General features: G+C 44.4%; 1 protein-coding gene across 1 annotated transcript in view; it reads left to right on the top strand.

Annotated features, from left to right (window-relative positions):
- The window catches only part of yjefn3 (YjeF N-terminal domain containing 3), a 132,315-nt gene that overhangs the window by 73,519 nt on the left and 32,229 nt on the right, over positions 1-26,567 (top strand). The window lies entirely within an intron of this gene.

Below are 26,567 nucleotides of genomic sequence, written 5' to 3'. Positions count from 1 at the left end.
GATGGTCGCACGCTCCACTGTCAATCTTCCCGAATACCCCAGGAAGCAGCAAAAGCGCCAAATCGCTCCATCAAGCTGGTAGGTCCTGAGTCAGTCCCTGGTTGAGTGAGGGGCAGAACAAAGGTAACCATGCTCATGTTTGGGCCTTGGACATAAAGGATTAAAGCTGGCACTTAGCAAACATCCTTCTCCTGGGGGCTGTGTTTCACTGTACTGTTTCTTACAGTCAAACAGCAGTGCAGGGACTTGGGCAAACTGCTGGCTGGTGCTGGGTGAACTGGTTAAACCTGAAGTTAGTGAAAAAGGATGAGAAGAAGAAAGGAAGACTATAGAAATCTGAAAGAGGAACGCAAACTGGAATAAAACTTTGTCACACTTGTGGGGAAATAGTATGTTGGGATACCTTACATCATTGCATTTGAACAGCCGAGGGTAAGTGGGTATCACCCAGATGATGATGTATCCTGGTAGAGAGTAAAGATGCAGCTTTCAGAGGAGAAATCCCCAGAGCAAATGGGATGGGGGAAGTAATTCCCCAGCTGACATCCTTGCGACAGTGAGGGAAGGCAGTGTCCTTCCTCACCAGTCCAGCTGCCCACGTCAGGGTGTGCCTCAAGTCAAAAGAGATTGAAGTGATCCTGTTTTCATGCTGTCTGCCCCGAATGGTGCTGATCATTCTCCTCAGCTCTCCTAACCATACCTCGGATGTACTGGGTCCTCCAGACAACATCAACCTCCCTTTCCGCTGTGCCAACAGGGAGGAGGCACAGAAGCCTTAGGTCCCATATTAGTCCTGCTGAAGGGTCTTGCCCCGAAACGTCTGCTGTACTCTTTTCCAGAGATGCTGCCTGGCTTGGTGAGTTCCTCCAGCATTTTGTATGTGTTGCTCGGATTTCCAGCATCTGCAGATTTTCTCTTGTTTGCTGCCATGTTTTGGAACAGATATCACCCTTTGACCATCAGGGCTGCTGCACTGGCATGGATAACTTCACTCACCCCAATACACTCACCTCAACTTACAGACTCACTTTCAAGGACTCTGCAATGCATGTTCTCAATAATTATTACTTACTTACAGTATTTATTATTGTGGAGGATTTTGGCCAATTGGGTTGGGTAAATTCCTTTGCAAGACTATAGAATTATGTGTCTGTATTGCTTAATGCCTGGATCGTATCGTGCACAATTCTGATTTGATGGAGATGGACGTGAGAGTACGGAGGAATCTGGAGAAACTTCTGAAATGCCCGCTTCCCTGCCACTGTTACTGTGTGGTAACCGGAATCTCCGGAGCAGAAGGCCCCGAATCCTTGGCTTTGCGTGTTTTGGCGGCCGGGGCTAGGTCGAAGGCGCTTGGCAGAGGATGGCGTTCAGGAGGCTGTATCAGAGGGGCTGGTCGGAGGCTCGAAGTTTTCGGACGGATGGACTCAGTGTCGGCTGTGGTCGGCTGCTTCCAAGGCATCAGCAGTTGTCGGTGCCTGGAGGTTTATGGCAGGGAGTTTCTCCCTTTTGCTGCTGCTATCGGGACTCGGGAGTCGATCGGGACTTGAGACTTTTTTTTACCGTGCCCATGGTCTGTTCTTTATCAAATTATGACATTGTTTTGCACTGCTGTAACTATATGTTATAATTATGTGGTTCTGTCAGTGTTAGTCTTTGGTTTGTCCTGTTTTCTGTGATATCACTCCGGAGAAACGTTGTATCATTTCTTAATGCATGTATGCATTTCTAAATGACAATAAAAGAGGACTGAGTGTTCTCATAATCTAATCTAATCTAATCGTGGTGCTGCGCTCTAGCCTACTAGGGTAAACACAAGACTACCTGGTACTGCCCTCTAGCCTACTGCTGTAAACATGAGACTACGTGGTACTGCCCTCTAGCCTACTGTGGTACACCACAAAACTGTTGTGGAAAAAATTGTGGAAGAAAATTCTGAATAAAGGGTTCAAATATCTGGGTTGTTAACACCCTGCACCTTCCTTTAATTAGCGATATGCCTATGTGCTGATCTTGGTGCATAACACAGCAGCACAAACAAGATGGAGACAGTGAAGGTCATAGGGAGGACCCTGTGGCCTGTCAAGTTAACAGTGTGTATGGTTTTCCTTCACCTGTCTAGTACTAACATATAAAACAAATTATACCTTTGTACTTTAATGACTTACTGGATCTAAGGATTTAATGAACCTTCTTTATATCATAAATAAAGACTCACCATTTGGCCTGGTTTCTCAGACTGCTTGCAATAATCTAAGTTTTAAGGATGTTCTGACAAACTATCTCTGTGTGTTGTGGACAGCAAAGGGACTGTCTCTGGCATTTTCATGGGAATTGGTAAAATGCGCAGGACTGACTTTTTTAACTTTGACCGATGTAATTGACTTTCTGTGTGCATGTATAAAAAAGGCAGTGACTATTGTTCTTTGGAAGACCTGATGATTGCACTTTTAACGAGTCATTCCTCCCTTATTCATGAATAAAGGTATTCTCTAGTCACTTTGAAGTCTGTGTCCAATTTATTAGTGACCAACTTTAATTGAAATTCCTTAGCAAATTAACTTCCCTAACAATTATTACTTTTTCTCGTATTTGCACAGTTTGTCTTATGCACACTGGTTGTTCGTCCGTCTTTGTGTGTAGATTCTCACTGATGCTATCGTGTTTCTTTGCTCTGCTGCGAATGCCCACAAGAAAATGAATCTCAGGGTAGTATATGGTGACTTATACGTACTTTGATAATAAATTTACTTTGAACTTTGAACCTTAGCTCAGATGGAAAATGCTTCCATGTAAGCCGTGGGTTCAAGACCTGCTGCAGGAATTTGTGCACAAAATTCAGACCGACTGTCACAGAGCGAAGAGGGAGCACTGTATAGTGGAAGCCACTGGCTATTGTGAACAATACCATGGAGTAATTTCAAGTTCTTTGTGTCCTGGCTGAAATCAGTCTTTTAACATTCCTGATGTAGAGTACCTGACCAATGAATTTCACTGGTAGTCTGTCCGTAACGTGTTGCGGGATTTCAATCTGAGCATGATGAAAAGCACAGAGTTTTCCAGGTAAGATTGTCAGGAATTCATAGAGAGATTGAACATGGAGACAGGCCTTGAGTCCACGGTCAATGCCGATCATTGACCACCCATTTACACTGATTGTACTTTAATCTTGATGTAGGGTCTTGACCCAAAACACTGACTACTCCTTCACCTTCACAGATGCTGCCTGACCTGCTGAGTTCCTCTTGAAGTTTGATTCTTTGCTTCAGATTCCAGCATCTGTAGACTCTTTTATCTACCTAAGCCAAGTTTTATTCTCCAACATCCTCATCAACTCTCCTAGATTCCACCAATCAGCTACACACCAGGGGCAAGTTACAGTGCCTGAGCCACCCACTTATCTCCATGTCTTGGGGAGGTTGGAGGACACTGATATATCTAGGGGAAACCCACATGTGACTGGGAAGGCAACCTGTTGGTGCTATGACATGCCAAGTAGCATTTTATCCAGAGTATGTCTAAAGATCCTTGAAAGTAGAAGTACAGGCCAATAAATTGATAAAAAAAAATAGTAGACTATTCCCTTTATTTGCAGAGGCCTAGAATAGATGGGCAGATTGGTCATATAGAACCACATACAACTCCAATTAGGTAACAGCTTGTGCGCTGTGTGCAATTCTAGTCTCCACACAGTAGGAAAGATTCAAATGCACTGGAGAGGGCAGCAGAAAAGATTTACATGGATGTTGCCAGCTCTGGAAAACTGTAGCAAGCAGTGCAAAATAGATATTTTCTTTGGAACAGAGGATGCCAAGGAGAAAGTTAAATGTGGAGTTAATAGAAGTACTTACTTCTCTGAGTATTGGGATTACAAACCAATGGGTGTAGAATTAACCAAATTGATAGAAGGATTAGAGAGAAGATAGGAAACAAATTTTGACTTGGAAGTTCACACACAAAATGCTGGAGGAACTCAGCAGGTCAGGCAGTATCTATGGAAATAAATAAGCCGTTGATGTTTCGTGCCGAGACCCTTCATCAGGACCTGGAGGCTGACTTGGAAGCTTTGGCGACTTGGAACTCAGTGCTAGAAATGGTGATGGAGACAAAACTCTTGACCATATTTAACTACGACTTGTGGAGTTGGGAGGTGGAGCACGTAGGACAAAGAGTCAGAAAATAGAAATATGGTGGGGAACTCTTTCTCGACTAGTTCAGACACAATGGGACAAATGACTTTCTTCTATGTTGTAAATTTTCTAAGGTTACGTAATTCAAGATTAACTTGGTGTTTGTGGGATTTTATGTGCATAGGCAGGGTAGTGTATTTTTTACATTTCAACATTTTATTATCTGTAAAGCACTTTGTGACTTGCTGGGGATGGTGAATGGATATATAAAGAAAATTGGAAAAGAGTAAACTGTTGATGTTTTGGGCTGAGATCCTTAACCAGGACTGGAGAGAAAAAGGAGAAGTCAGGATAGGAAGGCCATCGATGCTGCCTTGCTGCTGAGTGTGTGTTGCTTAGATTTACAGCATCTGCAGAGTTTCTCTTGTATATAAAGAACATTGTTCCTTTTGTTCTATTAGATCAAAGCAATATTTTACATATTAGGAAAAATCTTGGTCAAAGCTTTCATACTATGTAATTTCTGAAACCTTTTGGCAAAGTCACAGAGGGAACGATTGGTTTACAGATTAAGGAAGTTCAGCTAAAGCCTTTCCTGCAAGTTTACTGATCTTGATGACTTGCAAATTCATTCTGCTGATAACAGGCCAATTAATTCAGCAGTGGGTCAGAGTATTTGATGAGATGGTGTGAACACCACTGTATTCTGGTGTGTTTGAAGACTGAATGCCTTAAAGATCTGATCCTTCATTTTGTACATGTCATGAAAATGGGTTTGGATATATATCATGCCAGGATGATATATATCCAATGTGTCTCACAGACAATCAAATATTCTTGCGATCTAGTCAATGTGGCAATGTAGGAAAATACTAAAAATGATTTATACACTTCAGTTCCTACAAGAACCATGGACTGCTCCTTTGTGAAAGATCCCTCAGAACAATCCCAGCCCGGATCTTAGCTCCAAGCCTGTCCCTCAACATCGGTGACAATGGTTATCTGGTCAATAATGCAGCCAATGTTGCCCTCTGGTGGTCTGGTTGGTTCCAGGATTTGGACCCAGTGATGCTGAAGGTACAGTGATGTACTCCAAAGTCTGGATGGGGTATGACTGTGCCCTTCCTCTTAAGGCAAGTGGGATTTAATCCAGACAAGTGTGAGGTAATGCATTTGGAGAGATGTAACAGAATAAGTGAATGCAAAACAAGTGAGAGAATGTTGACTGAAACATTTTGAATATTAAAAGGCCCAGACATGGGAGGATGCTTCAAATAGCTGAATGAGTCTAAGACCAGAGGTAACAGTCTCAGAATACAAGCACAAGCTCATTCCTTTGGAACAGGGATGAGGAAGAATATCTTTAGCCAGAGGGTGGTGAATCTGTGGAATTCATTGCCACAGACGGCTGTAGAGGCCAGATCATTGGGTATATTTAAGGCAGATGTTGATATGCTCTTGATTAGTAAGGGTGTCAAGGAATATGGGGAGAAGGCAGGAGAATGGGGTTGAGAGGCATAATGCATCAGCCATGATCAAATGTTGGAGCAGACTCGAAGAACCGAATGGCCTAATTCTTCTCCTATGTCTGATGGTCTTATTGAGGAACCGAGGGAAACTCTAGAATGTAGCGCGCATGCTGGCGCAACATTTAGTGTAGTTGTCTCACAGCTCCAAAGCCCTGGGTTAGATCCTTACCTCTGGTGTTGTCCCTGAGGAGGGCTTACTCTTCTTTCTGATGGTACGGATTTCCAATGGCTGCTCCAGTTTCCTCCCAGACATTAAAGGCATGCTGGTAGGTTAATTGACCCCTTGGTTAAGGCAAATGGGATCAGGTAAGAGGGAGAGTACAAGGAAATAAGGTGGGAGGAATGAAACTGCTGGGAGGAGCTGGAAGGAGAGATGGCCTTCGCTTGCGTTGTAAACACATCCACAGATCTTTAAAGGGAAGTGGTCACTAAGCCAGTTAAAAGAAAGTGCACCTGAGGGTTGGCGGCAGGGTGTAAGTTCATCAGTACCGCACTGAACTCCTGTGAATCCTGGCATTGCGGATGCATGTGAGGATAGGTCGGAGGGATCTGCTTTAGCATGGGGCAGGCTGAATGGGCTCCTCAGTCTGGGGCTCCTGTGGCAGGAGAATGTAGATTCTCTCATCACTGGGTTTTATTGAACTCAACAATCTTTGCAAGTAAAATATTTCATGCAAAAACAATTTGACTAAGAAAATACTTGCTTATTTGCATTATCGCCGTGTACTTTACACACCTATGATATAAAATAACTTTTTACCATCTGTTCACAAAACTACCATTCAAAGAGGATCTGACAACACTGCTCACAGCTCTTAAGCAGCACCCAAAGCTACTTTGAATCCGTCACTCTGTTTGTCTAAATTTTGGAAGGTGTGTGAGATTGTGTATTTTCTACAAGGCTCAACTCAGTGTATTTCTTTTTATTTCTGTTTGCTATAAATTATGGAGGCGTTTTCTTCTCTAATTGCGCTCTCGTAGTTATGTTGCTAATATGTTGCTCTGTGACTGCGATGCTATCGCACCAGAGTTGTACCTGTGTGTGCGACAACAAACTTGACTTTGACTTTGGCAGAGCTAGAGGACACAGAACCAGCCTTTGGCCACCAAGACCACACTAGTTATAGCATAAATAATGAAGTTGGGGCAGATAATTTGGCACCTTATTTCTGCTCCACCATTCAATAAAATCTTTTATCTCAGCATCGCTTTCCTGAATGGCTTGATTCCCAACATTTATTCAGAGGGATAATATTCAGAAATGTGATAGTAACAGAAATGTGATATGAGGATAGTACCTCACTGGCATAGTAGGGCCAAGTGGCCTACTCCTGGTAATAATTGGTACATTCAGATGTACATGGTCAATAGATAGCAAGAAAACAAATTGCTGGAACAACTCAGCAGGTCAGGCAGAGGGAAATATACATTCTCGAAGCATGGTTCTCTGCAGAAGGATCCATCAACATGGATCCAGTCCATGAACCTTTACAAAGAAAAGAGAAACCATGATAATGTCAACAACCAACGAATCACTAGTAATCTCGGGATCTGGACAGCAAAGCAAACACTTAGTGTGCACGCAGCCTGTTACAGCCGTTCCGACCAGTATTCTTACTATTTTCTTCTTACTTTTTTAACTTATGTTGTTTTTTGTATTTTTTTTCATGGTAACACGTCGAAGCTGCACCCTCTCTAACATGCTGGTAGAAAGAGTTTTATTTGGGTTTTTAGCGCTGGAAACAGTTACATCCTGACACGTCTCATTAGCGGGACAGAAGCATGGTCGCATTATTTACTCCAGGGACCAGCTGATTGCGCTTATGCTGGCCGGTTTAGCGAGCAGAGTGGCGGACACCCCAGCTAAAATCTGGAGGAAAACACACAGAGGATGCAGAGGGAGATCACAAAGGCAAGGAAAGAGGACCAGGTTGAGACAACAGAGACTTATGGAGAAGAGGAGTTCGGTGGGTAATAAAATGGACGAATTGGCGGCACTAACCAGGCGTCAGGGAACATTTTGGGAGTGCAGTGTTATGTGTTTCACTGGAACAGGGCTGCACGAGGACATACCCAATCAAGTCTTTTCCATGGAGGGCTTCCAGACCGTTCAGGCTAACTGGAAGTGCACTGGAGAGCGGTAAGCATAAAGGAGTTGGGTGCTTACTGTTCTGGGTAACAACGGATGGTGCAATCCGGGTTATATTACGATCGAGGAACGTGTTTGTAGACTGGATATTTAACTTTTTGCTGTTGGACTCTGGCCATATTCCACCGAGATACAGTACAACACTGGGTGTCACGGGAGGTTGTTCCTGCCTGTGGCCATCGAACTTTGCAGCTTCTCCTGTGGAGGGTCAGACACCCTGAGCCAATAGGCTGGTCCTGGACTTATTTTCCATCTGGCATAGTTTGCATTTTGTTGTTTGATTGTTTGTGGTTTTTGTATTGCTATATTTACGCTCTATTCTTGGTTGGTGCAGCTGTAATGAAACCCATTTTCCCTCGGGATCAATAAAGTATATCTATCTATCTATCTATCTATCTATCTACTTCAGATGGACCTTCCTTGAAACTGGCCAATCAAAATCTTCTACTGGTAAACTGTTCAGTGTTTTGAAGCAGAGAACCAGATCATGATGCCTAAACAATATGCATTTGGACCCTGGAGGAGCATGTAAGGGGGCTTTCTGAGGAGACCACACCCTCAACTGCGCACTAATGACGGCTTCTCGATTGGAGCCGAAACGTCAGCAAACATTTTGGCAAGCTCAGTGATCAACCAAACTTCCAAATACACTCAGTGGCCACTTCATTAGGGGCCTCCAGTCCTTAATAAAGTGGCCACTGAGAGAACATTCGTGGTCTTCTGCCACATCCAAGCTCCGAGGTGTTGTGTGCTCAGAGGTGCTCTTCTGCACACCACTGTTACTTGAGTTACTGTCGCCTTCCTGTCAGCTTGAACTAGCCTGGCCTTTCTCCTCTGACCTCTGCCATTAACAAGGTGATTTCCCCCACAGGACTGCCGCTCACTGGATGTTTTTTGTTTTTTGCACCGTTCTCTGTAAACTCCAGATATTGTTGTGCCTGAAAATCCCAGGAGATCAGCAGTTTTGGAAATATTCAAAATACCCCATCTGGCACCAACAATCATTCGACGGTCAAAGTCAGTTAGATCACATTTCTTGCCTGTTCTGATACTTGGTCTGAACAACAACTAAACTTCTTGACTGTATCTGTTTGCCTTTATGCATTGAGTTGCTGCCACACGATTGTCTGATTAGATATTTGCAGTAGCGAGCAGACGTACAAGTGCTCCTAATAAAGTGCCCGCCGAGTGTAGGGTCCTTTGACAGAAGAGCAGTCAGATAGTGACTGTCAAAATCCCAAAATAATATGCACCCTCTTGATCTTTTAAATGCAGAAAATAGAGAGTTCAATGGATAATGAACTTGGAAGTCAGTGACATTTGTCTGTGAGTGTGGATTTCGGAGGTAACAAGGTGCCCTCGTATTGGAGAATATTGTAATAGGAAGAGTGTTTCAGGGTGAGTGTTACTGCAGAATCAGACTTGATACGAATGACTGATGGAAATTATACTTTCAGAAGGCAGTTGGATACAGGCCTCGGGAACACTTGAATTGATTGAGTGCTGGGGTGAGGGGGGATTAGTCTGAAGGGAAGCAGTTACCAATTACTGTGAACAGTCAAGTTGGTTTGTATTATTAATAAATTGGCATTCTTGGTACTGCAAACATGGTTTTTACAATCTGTGTTCATTATACTCTACTGCACTTGAGAATAGAGCAGCTGCCAGGAGAATGGCTACTGACCTGAATTAGAAAAGTCTCCGTGGGAGCATGTGCATGCAAATGCATATATGTTCATGTAGATGCATGTGTCTGTGCACGTGTGTGCGTGTGAATCTACTGTATGTACATGTGTGCACGCTTGTGCATGTGTGTGTGTACATGTGTGAATATGTACATGCACATGCATGTGCGTGGATGTGTGTGTGCGTGTGTTTGTGTGTATGCGCGTGTGTATGTATGTGTGTGTTTATGTGTGTATGTTTGTGTGTGTCTGTGCGCATGTTTGTGTTTGTGTGTGTGTGTGTGTGTCTGTGCGCATGTTTGTGTTTGTGTGTGTGTGTGTGTGTGTGTGTGTGTGTGTGTGTGTGTATGTATTTGGACTGCTGTTTTCTCTGCTTTCATTTTGAAACATTGAGTCATGGTTGTGCTCAAATCTCTTCATGCCTCCTTTCTCTCTGTAAGCTACTCTGGCTCCAGCAACTCCAGTCGTCATCCCCTATTCCTGACTTCTCGTTTATCCTTACGTTTAGAGAACTTTCCACCGGCAGCAGTGATTTCAACTGCTTGGAGCTTGAGCTCCGTAAGTCTGCTTCCAACCCTCCACACCCCTTCTCTCCTCACACACACGTTTCCACCTTTCACCTAATCGTTTCTTTTTGAACTACACATTTGAAACCTGCCGTAACCTCACGTATAGTGGCTGATTCAGGTCTCCTCTGATGGCACCCCCATGATATACTTTGCAATGTTTTATTGCATTAATGAGAACGAGCAGATGGATTTGCAGTATCTACAGGCTCAGAACATCAGGACATGTGGTGCTGAATGAACACAGAGCAAGTCCCCACCAACAGGAATGTGATAATAACCAAATCATTGGTTCTAATGATGAGTCAGAGAGAAGTATTGGCCCCTGGTTGATAACCTATCCCATTGCTTGAATTTGTCATCTGACCTAACCCCTCCTTCTTAGGTCAATACTTGTCTAATCACACACCAACAGTTGGTTACCACTGGCAACCCTGTTTCACCTCTGGAATTCACCCCCACTCCCAATTCTCTCTTGTCAGCTTCTCCTTAGACCAGATCTGTTTGAGCAAATTTGCAGTCAGCAGTTCTTGTATCTCCATAGCGGTTCTTGGTCAGTGGTACGTGGCTCAGAGACAAATTTTGTCCAGTGCTGTTGAGGGCCGTATCTTGAAGGTACCAGTGGTCAAAGGTACTGCTCAAAATGCAAGTTGTTGCTGATTAATTCCCATGCAGATGATTCCACTTCATATTATAAGCAGAGGACTGACTGTCTGCAAGAGCTGTACAGACTGTGTGTTGCGAGTGACAGATACAGACAATTCATTAGGAGATGGCACAGGTTCAGCTTCTGAAAATAACTGTTAATTGAAGAGGATAATGAGGGACTAATTAACTCTTCAATCATTCTTCGTCACTACCAGAAAGCCTCATTAGTTTTCAAAGTCACGTTTTTGTTCACTGAAGATTGGCAGCGCTTACTTATACAATCCACATGAAGCTGACGTCATTTCCTTAGCAGAAATGTGTTGCAAATCCATTTCTTTTCTGTATGAGTAATTTCTGATGAAAACTGTCAACTCTTCCTTCCTTTGATTCACTGTGAACCCAGGAAGAAGCAGTGATGATTGCCCTCCAGTGTTGGGTTGAGGTTCCGTAAGCACTGAGCACCAGCAGACTCTTCGTCCATGGAAAGTGTTTATCACTCTGTCTATCCAGCTGTTCACCTCCTGTGATCAAAAGCAGGGACCCCTCCTCCCGGTCCCCTGACCAGTGGCATTCAGGACCTGAACATCAATGTGACTGCATTCAACATATCTCGCAGAACGATGATTGACCTTAAGGTCATCAGAATCAGGAGCAACAGAAGGCCATTCAGCCCTCAAGCTTATCTTCTTATTCAATGAGATCACCGCCTGATCTTGGGCTCAACTCCACTTTCCAAATGCTCTCAGATAAATAATAATTGATTGCTGCGAAGGTGAGGTAAATAACTTAGCCTTGAATGTATTCAATTCTTCTGCTGCCGAATCCCTCTGTGATTCACAAACCTCTGGAAGAGATTATTCTGAAGCTGTGCACCAAACGCTAGACCACGTCGTCTTATTATCTACCCTGTCAAACCCCCTCAGAATCTTATAGCTTTCGGTAAGATCATCCCTCATGAATATAGACCCAACCAGCTCAACCTTTCCTCTCTCCAGATCTCAGAATTCAGCTGAATGAACCTTTTCCTGAATTGTCTCCAAATGTTGTGGCTTCGACACCCCTTCACATTACCTCTATCCCAAGAACAAGTTTCTCCTCCCTTATGGTTTTCTGTCAATGAGTTTAATGCTTTACTCTCTGGTTATTCATCTCTTTGGCAGAGAGGAGAGTCTTCCTCTATTGAAATCCCTCTCTGTCTTTGAAACCTCTATGGATGAGTTTCAGATTTCCAGTCAACGAAGAGACATGATACTTCAACCCCTGGCTACACAGATGCCTGGATAAATAGCCTATCAATGTTAAAATTGCAATCCTTATTTTTAAATCCCACCCCACCTCTGTGATCTCCTCCAGCTCTACAATCTTTGCACTCTTCCAAATCCTGCTCTAGTGATTTTCTTCACTCCACCAGTGCCGCCAAACCTTGGAGCTACCCAGGCAGTAAGCCCTGGAATACCCTCCCCAAACACTTCCACCTCTCTTGCTCCTTCAAGACTCCTTAAACCTCTCCCTTTGAGATTTCTCTGCCATTGTCGGTATTTGCATAATCACTACTCCTGTGAAGTTCCTGGTGATATATTGGCACAATACACGGAAGGCACCATACAAATGTGAAAAGCTGTTTTGAGCTCAGTGGGCAGGAGAAGGGGTTGGGTGGGCATTCAGTGTTTCAGGTTGAGACCCTTCATTTGGAATGAAAGAGGTGAGGGGAAGAAGCAGGGCAAAGGCTGTCAAGTGAAAGTTGGAACCAAGTGAGGAGGGATGGAGGAAAGAAGGTTAGGGTTGGCAGCTGGGAGTTGATAGGTGGAGACAGCAAAGGGCTGCAGATAGGAGAGGAAGATGCTGTCAGACCCACTGTTCCTCAAGCAGGTTGTCTGTTGCTCCAGATTCCAATATCTGCAGTCTCCGAATAAATGCAAGCTGATGTGATAGGTCTGTCTGTAACCTTACTTCATGGCAGCAGAAGTTAGATTGACTCCGACAGCAAATTTGTAAAATATAAGCTGAAAACCAACAGGAATCTCCGCACAGTATTAGACTGCTGCTTTTGATCACCAGTTGTCAAAATTTCTTTTGTTATTTAAGATGAGAATGTATTGATAGGAATCCTCCACAAACCTCCCTTGCCTCTTACTGTCATTGTAGCCATGTACCAGAGAGCTGACGCTTTTCAGAATGAGTAATCGCTCATCCGGGTGCCTGGGAGATCTTCTCCACCTTCCCTTGTCTGGTCTATTTTTCAGAGTGACTACAGCTAACAGGAAAGTGGTGGGGGTGGTGGCCAACGTTACCTGTACAGAAAATGAAATGCATTAACATCAGAAATAGATGGGAGAGAGCAATAGAGAATAGGAAGGGAAAAAACTGAAAGAAAGAAAGAAACAAAAGAAATCAGAGACAAAATGAGAGAGGGAGAGAGGGATAAAGAAAAATGAGAAAAGAGAAAAAAGAAAAAAAGGAATGAAAACAAAATTAAGAAAGAATAAGAGAGTGACAGACAGAGGGAGACAGAGAGAGGGGAAGTAAATTAAAAGAAAGTAAGTGAAACAAATTTCATGGTAAAATGTTATAGTATGTTTCCATAGTTATGAATAAAACTTTAAAGGAAAAAACAGTGTCAAACACTTAGACACGAGGAAATCTGCAGATGCTGGAAACTCAAGCAACACACACAAAATGCTGGTGGAACACAGCAGGCCAGACAGCATCTATAGGAAGAAAGAACTTCAGTTAGTCCTGACGGAGGGTCTCGGCCTGAAACGTCGACTGTGCTTCTTCCTATAGATGCTGTCTGGCCTGCTGCGTTCACCAGCATTTTGTGTGTGTTGGTCAAACACTTGGTGTTATTTAATATCACTAACATTTTAATTTAAAATTCTACGCTGTTAAACAATTTTTAACCATAGTACCATTGCCTCTCATGTGCTCCATTGGGGTGATACACCTTTTTATTGTTTGATGGGCTTCCCCATATCCAGCACTTGTCATTAGGATTCCCTTACAGACATCTCATTGGGCAGAACAACCTGCAAGTTTTGAACAGACCACTGAGTTGATGACCTTCCAGCAGCACTTGACATCAGGGTGTCTGTGCACCTCTGGGAGCAGCTTGTAGATAGATCAGATGGTCCTCTGTTACTCAGCCGCTTGGGGTGAACTGAGACAAGGACGCTTGCCACTTTCTCCACACCCTCTGAGCAAAGTCATAAATTTCAAAGAATGGTCTCAATTTCATTAAGCTCTAATCTATCTTCAGAGATTTTGGTGGACCTCGATTGTAAGCCAAGGTAGGCTGGACACCCATAGGCCCCTCCCTCCTGAATGTGTGCATCTGGTCAATGTTAATGTGGGAAAACTGTGGGTAATTCCCGTCCAGTGCCTATCTTCAACATTACGACCAGGTTGATCTCAGTAAGGAGGGGGTGGTTGCGGAGGCTGACCACAATATCTTGCTCCCTTGTTCTTCCATGGAACCTTTCCCCTCCTTTTTGTTCACTATTTCTGAATAATTGTGGAGTAAAAGCTGAGTCTGCTCCCGGTCACTGGAAGGAATTCTCTCACAGCATCTCGAAACGTGAGCCTTGCCCACCACCTCTCCATCTCCTGCGATATGGACCAGATACTGCGCTGTCAAATGCTGCCCATCAGAGTTGTTTTTATACCCTTGGAGATCCATGACCTGCGGAGCAGAGCCTGAGGGGCCAGTACAACACCTGGCCTCCTCTCACCTCTGTAGGCGGATGAGCTGAGGCCACCAGTTCACTCGTTGTGATGTTCTGCTCAGCACACTGAGAACGTGGACCCCTGGTCCAGACCCGAAGACCTCAAGACCAATCACCCTCCATGGAAGGAGGGCGTTCTCGGGCTCCGTGAGTTCTGGACCGAGTTGGAGGAATCCCTCACTGGTGACACTATACTAGCGGAAATATAATGTAGCAAAAATTAGAGGGAAGTTAGAGAATTGGTGAGCCTTTAAAAAACAACAAAAGGCACCTAACAAAACCATAAGGAGAGAAAAGATGAAATATGAAGGTAAGCTAGCCAATAATGTCAAAGAATACCAAAAATGTTTTCAAATATCCCAAGAGTAACAGAGAGGCGAGAGTTGGTATCGGACCGTGCAAAATGATGCCAAAGAGATAGTAATGGAGGGGGGGGGGGGTAAAGAAATGGCAGATGAGCTTTAGAAGTATTTTATGTCAGCCTTCACTGTGAAAGACACTAGCAGTATGCCAGAAGTTCGAGAGCGTCTGGAGACAGATGTGAGTACAGTTGCTATTACTAAGGAGAAGGTGCTTGGGAAGCTGAAAGGTCTGAAGGTAGATAAATCACCTGGACCAGATGGATTACATCTTAGGGTTCCAAAAGAGGCATTAGTAATGATCTCCAAGAATCACTAGATTCTAGAATGGTTTTATTGGACAGGAAAATTGCAAATGTCACTCCACTCTTTAAGAAGGGAGGGAGACAGAAGACAGGAAATTACACTGTAGGCCAGTAAGCCTGACTTCAGTGGTTGGGAAGATGTTGGAGCCCATTATTAAGGATGACGTTTCGGGGTACTTGGAGGTGCATCATAAAGTAGATCAAAGTCAGCATGTTGTGCACTTGGATTTTCAGAAGGCCTTTGACAAGCTGCTTAACAAGATAAGAGCCCATGAAGGTACCAATATGGATAGAAGATTGGCTGACTGGCAGGAGGTAAAGAGTCGGGATTTTGCTGGTTGGCTGCCGGTGACTCTGGTGTTCCGCAGGGGTCGCTGTTGGCTTTGTTTCACACTATATGTTGATGATTTGGATGATGGAATTGATGGCTTTGTGGCCAAGTCTGCAGACGATACAAAGATAAGTGGAGGGGCAGGTAGTGTTGAGGAAGCAGTGAGACTCCAAAAGAACTTGGACAGCTTAGGAGAATGGGTAAAGAAGTGGCAGATGGAATATAGTGTAGGGAAGTGCTTGGTCATGCACTTTGGAAGAGGGAATAAAAGCATAGTCAAGGTGACACCAGTAAACAACGCGATCAGTGCCAAGCAACACACATCAAAGTTGCTGGTGAACGCAGCAGGCCAAGCAGCATCTGTAGGAAGAGGTGCAGTCGACGTTCAGGCTTCAGACAGTTCACAAAACTTGTTTACTTCTTCTTTTCTTTCAAATATGATTCTCCCACGAAGCCGTGTGCCATTGGAACCTGCAATTTACATTTTGATGGTGTGTTGTTGGGCTGATAGCTTTGCTGTCTCTGAGGGAGTTTGGTGAGGTTTGGAGCAGAGTGTGCGGCCTGGAGATGGGGTGCAAGCACAGGTTTGACCCGATTGCTTCTCTCTGATTGAGGCGTGGAGCAAGGTTGAAGTTGACATGGACGAGAGTGGAAGATGGGCGGGTGTTCAGCGCCATCTGCCTGTGTTTAACCAGCTTTCCCCCTCGCTAGCCGCTCTTGGATGAGAAGGTGCAGGAGTCCTGGGACCCACATTGCCAGGATTGATCGGTGAGGCTGTGGGCTCATTTCGTGGGACTTTGGGTTTCATGTGCAGGATTCTCTAAAGGTTAACTTGCAGGTTGAGACAGTGGTAAGGAAGGCAAATGTGATGTTAGTGTTCACTGTTAAAGTACTAGACTGCAAGAGCAAGAAGGTAATGCTGAAGCTTTATAAGGCTTTGGTCAGACTAAACTTGAAGCATTGTGAGCATATTCTGGCCCCTTATTGAAGAAAAAATGTGTTGGAATTGGAGGGAGTCTGGAGGAAGTTCATGAGAATGATTCCAGGAATGAAAGGGTTAACATATGAGGACTGGTTTCATGATCCGGGCCTGTGCTCACTGGAGTTTTAAAGAATGAGGGGAAGGTGGCATTGAAACCTCTTGAATATTGAAAGGCTGAGATACAGTGGCTGTGGAGTCCAAGCTGTGGGTGAGTCTAGGACCAGAGGGCATAGCCTCCGAACAGAGGAATGTCCATTTAGAATAGGGATGAAAAGGAATTTCGATAGCCAGACCATGGTGAGTCTCTGGAAGTCATTGCCATGGATGGTTGTGGAGGCCAAGTTGTTGAGTATATTTAAAGTGGAGGTTGATAGATTAGTCAGGGCATCAGTGGTTATGGGGAAAAGGCAGGAGAACGGGGTTGGAAGGGATAAGTCAGCCATGATGGAATGGCGGAGCAGACTCATTCTTCTCCTATGTCTTACGGTCTTATGGACTGCTGGCTGCCTGTTCCTGGTAGAAGTACCATCTACATGCAGTGGGCATGTGCATGTGGTCTGGGCTTCTTCTGAATTGCAGCACAGAAATATGGAACATGATGGAGGAGAGATGACAGTCCATCCCACGCTTAAGGTCTATGTCCATGATGTACAGAATTAGGGGGCTGGAGGCCACCACATCTGTCGCTCTATCAGTATGCCAGCCACAGCTGGCTCCTATAGAGTGGCCATTTAAAGGAATCGCCGACCGTCAGTAATAAGGTCAATGAGGTAATTTATTTTATTTTAATTTGTATTATTGTGTCCAATTACGTTTGCAGTTTCCATATGTTGACTGTGGTGTGAATGACTCACCAAAGACATTTAGAAAGAGTGAAAGACACAAGAGACTGCAGTTGCTGGAAATCTGGAGCATCAAAGCCTTTTGAGACTACATGAGCTGTTAGATGCCAACGAGCTGGTAGGAGGTGGGGCCTTTATCTCACCGCCAGAAGCTCTGCTGTTGCTCACGGACACCTGTCTTGCAGACCAATTACAACCACAAGGCCAGCAGGACACAGGGAACTATTGGGCTTCAAGTGCTTGTTGTGACTGAGGGCATCCCGTAAGGGGTGAATGGAAGGCTTGTTCTGATCCCAGTGTGATCTGGCCCCATCTCTCCATGTCTACTTACTGAATTCCTTTATGCTTCTTAAACACCTTGGTCAACCAGGGTTTATGCAACATTTTTTTTAACTTAACTCTTTAAAGTTTCACTAATATTTTGAATTGCCAGTTTCTGAACAAGTGAGGTAGTTCTCTTGGCCAGTTCTGTGGATGTTCAGCCAGTAGTGGTCATATAAACAATCCCAGAAATTAATTGCAAAGAATTCTTTCTCTTTAAGGTTCCATGACACAATGTTCATGTTTAACACATGAAGTAACCACATGCTTATGGTCCCATTTGCTGCAAAATATATTGGAGCCAAAGGAACTTTCTTCTTTCATAAGGATGATAAGATCATCTGTCTAGACATCAGATCCCAAATTTCAGCCAAACTTATCACAAGCTCCAAATTGCTAAAGACTTTTAGTGTGTTTTGATGCACTGTTTTTAACCATTAGGTTGCTTTATGTAATGAAGGGAGGTCCTTCATCAATCCATGACAAAACAAACTCCCTTGGAACACCGTGGGGAGGAGTAGGAAGTGTCTTGACTCTGGAGCAAGAAAGTTGTCAGTTCAAACTATTTACCTCCACTAATTAAAGTAGTCATTAATTAGCAAAAACACATCTGGTATTGGAAATAAAGAATATAAAAGAAAGAGAAGCGGGAGTAGACTATTCAGTCCCTAGTTCCTGCTCGAGCACTCCGTAAGACTAATCTCAGCTCTACTTTCCAATATTAACCTTTTATCTTTTTATTCACCTAATATCTACATATACCCATCACCTCCCTCTGGTGCTCCTCCCCCTTCCCTTTTTTATCCATAGCCTCTGTCCTCTCCTATCAGATTCTCCCTTCTCCAGCCCTTTATCTCCTACACCAATCAACTTCCCAACTCTTTACTTCATCCCTTCCCTCTCTCCCAGTTTCACGTATCACCTGCCACCTTGTACTTCTTCCTCCCCTCTCCCCACCTTCCTACTCTGACCTCTCCCCTTCCTTTGAAGAGTCTCAGGCCAAAACGTCGACTGTTTACTCTTTTCCATGGATGCTGCCTATCCTGCTGAGTTCCTCCAGCATTTTGTGTGTGTTGCTTTGGATTTCCAGCATCTGCAGATTTTCTAGTGTTTTTAATATCTACAAATCACCGTCCTCAATGTACAGAAGCTAGGGTGGCAGGGTGGAGATATCTCTCTACCAAAGGAGGTGTCATAGTCATAGTCATACTTTATTAATCCCGGGGGAAATTGGTTTTCGTTACAGTTGCACCATAAATAATAAATAGTAATAGAACCATAAATAGTTAAATAGTAATATGTAAATTATGCCAGTAAATTATGAAATAAGTCCAGGACCAGCCTGTTGGCTCAGGATGTCTGACCCTCCAAGGGAGGAGTTCTAAAGTTTGATGGACACAGGCAGGAATGACTTCCTATGACGCTCAGTGTTGCATCTCAGTGGAATGAGTCTCTGGCTGAATGTACTCCTGTGCCCAACCAGTACATTATGTAGTGGATGGGAGACATTGTCCAAGATGGCATGCAACTTAGACAGCATCCTCTTTTCAGACACCACCGTGAGAGAGTCCAGTTCCATCCCCACAACATCACTGGCCTTACGAATGAGTTTGTTCATTCTGTTGGTGTCTGCCACCCTCAGCCTGCTGCCCCAGCACACAACAGCAAACATGATAGCACTGGCCACAACAGACTCGTAGAACATCCTGAGCATCGTCCGGCAGATGTTAAAGGACCTCAGTCTCCTCAGGAAATAGAGACGGCTCTGACCCTTCTTGTAGACAGCCTCAGTGTTCTTTGACCAGTCCAGTTTATTGTCAATTCATATCCCCAGGTATTTGTAATCCTCCACCATGTCCACACTGACCCCTGGATGGAAACAGGGGTCACCGGTACCTTAGCTCTCCTCAGGTCTACCACCAGCTCCTTAGTCTTTTTCACATGAAGCTGCAGATAATTCTGCTCACACCATGTGACAAAGTTTCCTCGCTAGTTGAGTAAGGTGCTCCTTCCCTCAACTAGCCTGCAGGTCGCCCGTGGGTAAGATGGAGCACCTGCTCAGCCCCTGATCAGGGTCACTGAAGTCATGGGAGCAGGTGGTGAATGGTCGTATGAGCAGATGGTGCATATCACAATTTCTGGTTATGCCACCACTGGTGCCAGGCAGATAATCTCTGAAGAGTATTGATAATGGCTAGGATCACCCATATCTTGTAAAGACACCGCCCAGGAGAAAGCAATGGCAAACCATTTCTGTAGGAAAATTTAGCAAGGACAATCATGGTCTTAGACAAAGAACACCCAAGTCATCCGGCAAGGCACATGATGATGATGTGTATGGTGGAGAATTGTTAAGGTTCATTGCCTCTGGGGGAAGAAATTTCTCCTCATTTCAGTCCTGCATGCTTGACCCCTTATTTTGAAACCATGACCCTTGCTTCCAGATATCCCAGCCAGGGAAAACATCAACCTTGCATCTATGCTGTCGGAGCACCTTAAGAATGCATACATTTGAATGAGATCGCCGCTTGGAATTCGAAATCAAAATTAAAAACAGAGAATCTTGGCAACGTCAGCAGCCGGGAGGCATCCTTGGTGAGAGAAATAGAGTTCACATTTCAGATTGATGATGCTTCGTCAGAACTAGTTGCAGTATTTTCTGCTTTTATATCATTAATTAACTCGCCTTCCTGTGGATATATTAGCTTCCTACATTACAACAGTGAGCACCTTTCATTGGCTGTAAAATACCCTGGAATGTCCAGAGGTTGCAAAGTAGCCACAAAAGTACAACTTCTAATTTTCTCCCATGTTATTGCACCACAGGAGGTGCAGGAATGTAAAGGGTAAGGAGATATGCTTGGCATTGGAAAATAAGAGAGGACTCTTGTTAGGTAGAGGACGAGGCTTGGGGTCATTGAGCTGCTCACTCACTTATTCCTGGCACTGTAATGCTATTTATTTTTATCGTATATCGGCCAGATGGAGGCCAGCATCAGAGGCATATCCATTTGGGTTACCCAGAGGAATTGGCGGGAGCACAACATTGCATAGGCAATAACCGCAGGATTGACTTCGACGGCACAAAACTACCATGTCGCACCAATGGCTTTTGAAACCGTCTGGTGAAAGAACCTATTGAAATAGGACTAGAGTATAAGAATTTCAACAAAGGGAAAGGTCTCATGATAGGTAAGAACTAGAATACGATTTCAAACAAGGTGGGACAGCAGATACCTGATTGGTTGAGGACTAGCCATTCAGGAGGAGCAGACGATGGGAGTTGAGTATATATATCACTGGACTAGAGATGCCTAGCCATCACCCCTGATGAAAGGTGGCAGAGTTTGTCATTGACACGTTGGTTAAAATCAATACCTGGACCCAACCTGGAAGCCCGAGAAGAGCTAATGCAGCATTTATTTTTGTTATTTTTAATGTAGAGATAGAAGATGGTGACAGGTCCCTTCCAGCCCAACAAGCCCGGCTGCCCAAATACACCCAAGTGACCAAGTAAGCTAGAAACCAACGCAGTCACGGGGAGAACGGGGAACATACTGTACAAACTCCTGACAGACAGCAGCAGGAATTGAACCTGAGTCGCCGGCGCTATAAAGCGTTAGATTAATCACTATGCTAGAAAGCCACCCCATTATCATCAAACCCCTCTCACAAGATGCACGGGACTCAAGTCTCACACTGAAAGTCTCTCTTGCTAAGAATACCAAGACGGCCATTTTTCAAAAAAGACTAATTAAATCATTATTAAAGATTTGAATAGTTCAGCTAGCATGTTCTGCTTCAAATATTGGGGTCATTGGTTTTCACTGTGAGTCAGTATTTGCATATTATAGTGTGTTTTCTGGGAAAGATGGAGAGTTTGAATCTCTGCTTCCGAAAGTGCTCTTGGCTGATTCTCCGCACCTCTTTCCATAGGCTGTGGTGGACTCATTGACTAAGATTGATTACTGAGATCAGTCAATGACCTCATTATAGCATTGATTAACTACTAGGATATTGTAAACTGAACCGAATATTTCTCTGCCTGGCAATTCCAGGCACCTTCAAGTATATTGATTGACTCGGTGTTAATAACTGCAGCTTTCAGTGTAGAATGCCTTCAATGCAATAAAACATCAATTGACTTATTGCAGGGCTGTCAGGTCAGGAGAGAAAATGTAGGTGGCCAAAAAAATTATTCCACAGCTTGAAACTTGGGACATGATGGCCATTGCTGGGTCAGTTAATGATGGTGCGAAAAAAAAAAACAGATTTGGAGAGGCCTGGTGGATAAACAGGAAGATACTGCAGATGGCAGAGAATGGAAGGTATAGCTGGTTAAACTTGGGGGGGGCTCTGTCAAATCTGTTTGTGCTGGATCACACTGAGCTGGAATGTGACTGGATGAGTGGATGGAGAAAGAGCTGCTTTGTGCTTCTGCGCCAGCTTGTGCTTCAGAACACTTCTAATTTTCTCCATCCCATCAGCAAATCAACCTCAGGAAAGTGCTCAGAAGACTTTCCCACAGGAATCTCACTGGATACGGGTAATCAGCTATCCCAGCCTACAGTACAGTCATTCTGTTTGAGATGGACCAACTTTGGATAAAAACAAATCATTAGAGCTCAAGTTCTAACCTGTTCACTCTCTCAGTGCTTCTGCCACTCCTGCATCCACCCCGTTTCCACTTCTACTTTCCAGAAACTTCTCCTCTCATCTTCCAAGTTTAGATTTCCCGTGCCTCTCCCATATCCTTCCTTGCCTCACTCCTCCACCTCTCTCCCTTTCATCCCTCTTTCTTATAGCCCAATGTCTCCTTTCACCCAAAATCTCAAATCCCTCCTCTGTATCTTTCCACTCCATATCTCCCACCTCAAACCTGCCCTTTCCCTGTACTTTCCTCCTTCTATCTCCCCTCATGTCTCCCATCCTGCCATGTTTCCTTTCTCCCCTATATGCTCCTGGCCTCAATAGATTCCCTTCCTTTGGAGCCATTTCCCACTGATATCCCTCTCCCATCCTTCCTTTCTCCAAATCTCCACAGTGTGTCACTCCTCCCAAAAGTATACCACTACTTAATGACTCCTCTTGCTCTTTTTTGATTGCTGGAGCATCTTAGCCTGCCCCAGAACCTGTTCTCATATGATTTTGATTCATACTACCATGATTACTCCTCATGGAGGTTGCTCGCTGCAGTGTTCTGGAGACTCCTGGGAATTTTCAGTATTACTCAGCCTGCTCCTCTCCCGGGGATGGTTTGGTTAGGCTTCTGCCTCAGGATTTAGGAATTCTCTGCATACTCTTAGATTAGATTATTAGATTATGAGGACACGCAGTCCTCTTTTATTGTCATTTAGTAATGCATGCATTAAGAAATGATACAATTTGTTACTCCAGAATGATATCACAGAAACACAAGGCAAATCAAGACTAAAAAAACTGACAACAACCACATAATTATAACATATAGTTACAACAGTGCAAGCAATACCGTAATTTGATAGAAGAACAGACCATGGGCACTGTAAAAAGTCTCAAAGTCTCTTGAAAGTCCCATAATCTCACGCAGATGGTTGAAGGAAGAAAACTCTTCCTGCCATGAGCTTCCAGCACCGTAAACTTGCCAATGCAGCACCCTGGAAGCACCCGACCACAGTCCGACTCTGAGTCCGTCCGAAAACTTCGAGCCTCCAATTAGCTCTCTGACACCGATGCACCAAGCACCACCTCTACTGATCGCTTCGACCCCGGCCCCGGCAACAGGCAATAGGCAAAGCCGAGGATTTGGGGCCTAACCCTCTGGAGATTCTCTATCGCACAGTAGCAGCAGCAGCGAAGCAGGCATTTCAGAAGTTTCTCCAGATGTTCCTCTGTGCTTTTCACGGCTGTCTCCATCAAATCAGGATTGTGCACAGCATCTTAGTTCACAAATACGATATCAATTTGGAGCGGCCGCGCGCGCTGCGCCGCCATCTTCTCCTCGCCCTTCTCTTCCTCTGTTCTCCTTCATGTCCTCAGAAACCGAACTCCAAACCTCTCTCCATGGGGACTCATTTTGTCACCGATGTTATTGCTTGTCCTCCCAAGATCTTCCTCAGTCTTCCTTTAGCTCTCTCATCTCTCTGCCTTGAAGGCTGTGCAGTTAATTGTGAACTCAGTCTTAATTGAGCAATCAGTTTAAAGGTTAATTGAACCTTCCCCCTGAATGTAAAGGCTCATCAGAACTCAGTCTCAGTCATGGACATCTGGAGCCCACCATTCACACTGGCCATCAAGCACTCATTTTTACTCAGAGTCAGAATCAGGTTTGTTATCACCAGCATGTGTCGTGAAATTTGTTAACTTAGCAGCAGCAGTTCAATGCAATACATAATGTAAAAGGAAATAATAATAATAATAAATAAGTTCAATTACAGTATATGTATAATAAATAGATTAAAAATCATGCAAAAACAGAAATAATATATATTAAAAAAGTGAGGTAGTGTTTATGAGTTCAGTGTCCATTTAGGAATCGGATGGCAGAGGGGAAGGAGCTGTTCCTGAAACACTGAGTGTGTGCCTTCAGGCTTCTGTACCTCCTACCTGATGGTAACAATGTGAAAAAGACATGCCCTGGGTACTGGAGGTCTTTAATAATGGACGCTGCCTTTCTGAAATATCTCTCCTTGAAGATGTCCTGGATACCTTGTAGGCCAGTACCCAAGATGGAGCCGACTAGATTTACAACCATCTGCAGCTTCCTTCGGTCCTGTGCAATAGCCCCTCCATACCAGACAGTGATGCAGCCTGTCAGAATGCTCTCCACGGTACATCTATAGAAGATTTTGAGTGTATTTGTTGACATACCAAATCTCTTCAAACTCCTGATGGTCGCTGTTTGGCCTTCTTTAGAACTGCATCTAACCCACTTCTGACACTCCCAAACTCCCCATCAAACATAAACTGATTCTACCTCTCACACGTGCTGTAGGAGCTATTTACAGCAGCTATTTAATCTACCAATCCTCACATCTTTGATAATGTGGGAGGAAAGCAGAGCACCCAGGGGAAATACATACTACTTATTAAAAATTACTTTAAATTACACATTAAGACGGAGACATAATGTAGAGATATTTACTCCTCATGTATGTGAAGGATGTAAGTAATAAAATCAATTCAATTCAGTCAAAGGGAAAATGGGCAAACTCCAAACATTATAGATTAGGATTGAACCTGGATCCCTGCCACTGTGAGGCAGTGGCTCTACTGGGTGAGCCATTGTGTTGACTATCACAGGTATCCACCTTGCCTGAGCTCCTCAGTCCACATCCAGACCACGATTTTATTATTCTCACTAATTCTAGTCTGTCCATAGCCTCATTCCGACCTGTATCTGGAATTTCCTCCATGCCTTCAATCCTTAAATATCTGTAGCCTTCAAACTCCATTTCTTTGATCACCTGCAAATCAAGTGGTCTCAGTATTAGTGGCTGTACCTCCCAGGCAGCCCCTCTGACAGTATAACAGTGTGGATATTATAGAACGAGTGCAGAGGAGATTCACAAGGATGTTGCCTGGATTGGGGAGCATGCCTCATGAGAATAGGTTGAATGAACTTGGCCTTTTCTCCTTGGAGCGACGGAGGATGAGAGATGACCTGAGAGAGGTGTATAAGATGATGAGGGACATTGACCGTGTGGATAGCCAGAGGCTTTTTCCCAGGGCTGAAATGGCTGACACGAAGGGGCATAGTTTTAAGGTGCTTGGAAATAGGTACCAAGGGGGTGTCAGGGGTAAGTTTTTCACATAGAGTGGTGGGTACGTGGAATGCACTGCCAGTGACGATGGTGGAGGTAGTGTTATGTACCCCGTAACTGGGTTGCCAAACCAGCAGAAATGGATCACCCAGTTGGAGTCTGGATTACTAGAAAGTTTCAACAAAGAAACAAGCAACACAGTAATCGAAAGGATAATAAATGCAACAGTTCAGCAACGATAAACACACATGTGCACAGAACTAAGATAACAGGATCAATCAAGCTCTATCGTTGTTTAGGGGTAAATGACCGATTTCAAAGTGACACAAAGTCCAGTTCAATTTAGTTCAGTTCGCAGTAATCGTTGCCGTGGCGATGGACAATGTGGGGGGAAGGAGAGAGAGAACAAGAACGAATGATCATTCAAAATGGCTTCCACTCACAGACCGGCAATATTGCTCACAAGCAGCTTTCGGGCGAGTCCTTTGTGATGTCACCTGAGGTCACTGACTGTGACCCCTCCTCCAGATGCGGTCGATCCTCTGCAGTGAACCCGGCACCCAAGCAAGGGCGGACACACACTGGGTTCCCGCTGATCGTACCTTTCCACCCTGTGCGTTTAAGGCTTGGTTCCGCCACCAGCCTTCCAAAACGACTCCCGCCGACTTGCGGGGGGGCACCGCTTCCAGGGTCTCGTTACCTCGTGGTGTCATGTGTGTCCTGCCTTAGCGAACCTGTCCCTTTTTATCCCCCTGCTGGGGTATCGCCTGTCCATCACTTCAAACAGTTCAGGGTTCAAAGGGGGAGCCGCTCTAGACAGCTCTCTCTTCCGTCCCTTCATTACACATCTCCAGATCGCCTGTCCATCACTTCAAACAGTGATCTTGACAATACCCAGACTGGTGGCTCCTTCATTAACATCTCCAAATGCTGCTTCATTGTGTTCCTTATCTCTCCCTCCCCTGAGGACAGGTGGCAGACCAACTGCTGATGCCACTGGTGCTAGCCCAGGCCAGCAAACATCTTAATTTATGTGTATTCTCGTCACAGTAGATATAATAAGGTCTTTTAAGAGATTCTTAGATAGGTACGTGGAGCTTAGAAAAATAGAGGGCTATGCGGTAGGGAAATTCTAGGCAGTTTCTAGAGTAGGTTACATGGTCGGCACAGCATTGTGGGCTGAAGGGCCTGTCATGTGCTGTAGGTTTCTATGTTCTATGTTCTATTCCCTCAGAGGTGTACTTAGAAGGTTGACA

This window comes from Mobula birostris, chromosome 26 (assembly GCF_030028105.1).
Source record: "Mobula birostris isolate sMobBir1 chromosome 26, sMobBir1.hap1, whole genome shotgun sequence".
Classification (NCBI taxonomy): domain Eukaryota; kingdom Metazoa; phylum Chordata; class Chondrichthyes; order Myliobatiformes; family Myliobatidae; genus Mobula; species Mobula birostris.
The sequence above is the reverse complement of the archived record's forward strand: the minus strand, read 5'-3'. Positions and strand labels throughout refer to the sequence as shown.